This window comes from Melozone crissalis, unplaced genomic scaffold (genome assembly GCF_028551555.1).
Source record: "Melozone crissalis strain CALT ecotype California unplaced genomic scaffold, PUWL_Pcris_2 ptg000006l_1, whole genome shotgun sequence".
Taxonomy (NCBI): domain Eukaryota; kingdom Metazoa; phylum Chordata; class Aves; order Passeriformes; family Passerellidae; genus Melozone; species Melozone crissalis.
This window is the reverse complement of record NW_026535784.1, coordinates 54,872,501-54,875,286: the sequence shown is the minus strand read 5'-3', so window position 1 is coordinate 54,875,286 and position 2,786 is coordinate 54,872,501. Positions and strand designations below refer to the sequence as shown.

General features: G+C 50.0%; 1 protein-coding gene across 2 annotated transcripts in view; it reads right to left on the bottom strand.

The window, feature by feature from the left end:
* Positions 1–2,610: 2,610 nt before the first annotated feature.
* The window catches only part of ANTXR2 (ANTXR cell adhesion molecule 2), a 76,400-nt gene continuing 76,224 nt past the window's right edge, over positions 2,611–2,786 (bottom strand). For both annotated transcript variants that reach the window (XM_054295682.1, XM_054295683.1), the window contains exon 17: positions 2,611–2,786. This exon is cut by the window's right edge and continues 1,660 nt beyond it. The gene's annotated coding sequence lies outside the window, so the exon portion shown is untranslated.

Sequence of the window (2,786 nt, the reverse complement as noted above, 5' to 3'; positions counted from 1 at the left end):
AGGCCCTCCCTGGAAATTGTGGCATTAGTTTTGTAAGGGTACAAGAGGTACTCAGAAGCTGCTCTTTAGCAGATGAAGCACTGCCTTGACTTGCTCACTGCAGCCTCTGAAGTTTCTGTTCAGCACACTGCCCCTGCTGTGGCTTTTCCTGGAGTGCAGTGCCAGCCCCCTTGGCCACGTGAGGCCGTTTGTCCCGTGTCCTGCTCTGGTGCAGCTCCCTGGGCCACACCCCTGGCTCTGGGTGAGGACACAGCCAAGCCCCTCGCTTGGCACGTGGGAAGGGGACATTGCTCTGGCCACACCTGAGCTTGGTGTCTGCGCTGGTGAACTGTCACCAGGGCCACACTGCCATGCCTGTTTTGGATGCAGCAGCACATAGAGGGGAGGTCAGAGATAGATCCTGCCTCCCAGCACTGCAGAGCTGAGCTCCCAAATTTCCCCTCAGTGTCTCCTCTGGTGAAGGAGGGGTTCCCTAAGCTGAACTCTGAAGGCAGGCGGTGCTGGTGCCTTTGCTGCTTCCCAGTGAAGTAAGGAAAACACCTGTCCTGCAGCAGAGCAGGGTTCCTGTAGTGATGAGGCACCACTCAATGAGAGAGAATTGAATGGGGATTTCTCCTTCATTTATAGCACTGGGTTTCTTTCACCTTTCCCTGCAGTCTGAATTGTGACCAATAAATAAAGCCATTTCTTCCACAGCTGGAAAGGGAGGTTTGGTCTGAAATGACATAATACAGAATTCCCAAGTTCCTCCTGCACGTGCAGGAGAAACAGCAGAAAGGAAAAACAAAACCTCCCCTACTCCAAACTTTGATCTTAGTTTTTTCCCTGGAGCATGTCAGTATGATCCGAACCATGAGGATATGGTAAGGTGACGACAGTTGTCAAGGCAGTCTGTGTCCTGGGAGTTTGTGAGAATCCCAGGAAAGAGATGCAAACCCATGATGACCTGCATGAGGTGCCATTGCTGAGAGGGGTCAAAGATGAAGTTATCTTTGCCACTAAACCCCAGCACCTCCAGGAATGGGAATGTACCCCTGTGTGGGAGCATTCCAGTGTGATGAGGCTGAGTCAGGTGTGTCAAACAAACTGCAGTGTGGGAAATGCAGAGCTGTGGTGTCACCTTAGGGATGATAAGAAGAGGGATGCAGCTCAGAAATTTCCTGCAGGAAAATCCCCAGTAGGAATTAGTACCAGTCAGCCTGGACTGTCCTGCAGTGCCTAGAGCTCGGGATGAGCCTGCATCACAGCACTCAGAATTCCCTTCCATTTTGCCTTGGATCAGTCTGACCCAGCTCCCCTGGGTTACACACAGCAGGTTCATGCCTGATGAATGCTGTAGTTCTTGTTAAATCAAAAAACTGAAAGGGAACATGGCAAAATTAATGTTTTGTTCATATTAACTCCAGCCAATTCATTTCTGCTGTTATGAAAATGTATAAAATAAACATAGCCTTGTTATCCTGAGGATCTTCTTGTCCCCATGAGTTCTCCCTTACCTCACTAATGAGAGGAGCCCTTTGGGTTTGCTTGGTGGCATTGCTGGGTTCTTTGTACACAGCTCTTTAGAGTTCTCTGAGCCATCCTGAGCACTCCTGCCAAGGAAGTCTCACTTGTGTCACCTGAATCAGTGGATTTTATATCACCCTACGCCTCTTGCCCCACAAATTATTTGTGATGGACATTTCCACACTGTGTAATAACTAAACTCAAGTATTATCTGCACCAAAATGCCACGTGTAAGGTGCTGTGCTACTGTGCCAGTTAGAAGGGAAAATCCATGTAGGGACTCAAAATGCAGTTTTGCTTGTGATCAGCCTTTCTGTGAAGAACTGCTCATTTCATGGTTTTCAATGGGCACAGGCAGAAAGGACAAAGAGTGATTAGTGGATTTCTACTTCCGTGTCTCAGTTGGTTACAAATATTCTTTGAGAGGCAGCAGAAAAACATGAGGGAGAAACCCTCTTCATCTGCATGTTGTCCTGTTACACAGCACAGCTCAGAACACGAGCCAGCGCTCCAGTGATACCTTGGAATGTGTCGTGTGTACATGGAAAAGGAAGGAAAAGTGAGAGGGAGCCGATTGTGTTTTAACCTAACATCTGCTGAGCTCAGTGCTTCCAGCTGTGCTACCTCAGCGCCTTGAGGAGCACTGCAGGACTTCACCTGTGTCCTGGTACACCTGCCCTGCTCGCTCTTGGTCCTGCGTTGGGCTGGAGACTGCACAGAGATTTAGTCAGGTGCTTCAGCTCAGCCAAGGGCTTGCTGGTTGGGCTCTGTGGGTCAGACGTCCCCAGCCCACGGCCAGTGCCACCCAAGCTGTGGTTCTGCAGCGACAGGGCGTCACTGTGGGCACTCAGTGGTTCTGGTTGTGTGGCTGATGCTCCACAAGGCATGAGCAGCATCCTTGTGGTGTTGGAAGGGTTCTCCCTGGCCCTGGGTGGCTGGGTCCCCTGGGTGCAACTGTGGCAGCTCTCCTGGCCACGCTGTGCAAAGCAAAGTGGACTGCCTCTGGAAGTCAGCACCACAGGTCACCGTGGCACTGGAAAGCAGAGGTCTGAGATGTGGGAATGACGGGGAGGCTACGGGGGAGTAGAAGATGAAAATAATGACTGAAACTTTGATAATAATTTTATTTATAGTCTAATGTGCAGACATGGCTGTTGCTGATGAGGCTACCAGTGACATAAATAAACTCAAGCAGAAGATGTAAGCGAGTGGATAAATGTAAAGGCATCTTTGGGCAGTGCCACAGATTTGGACGTGGACCAAGAGAATTATTTCTGTCC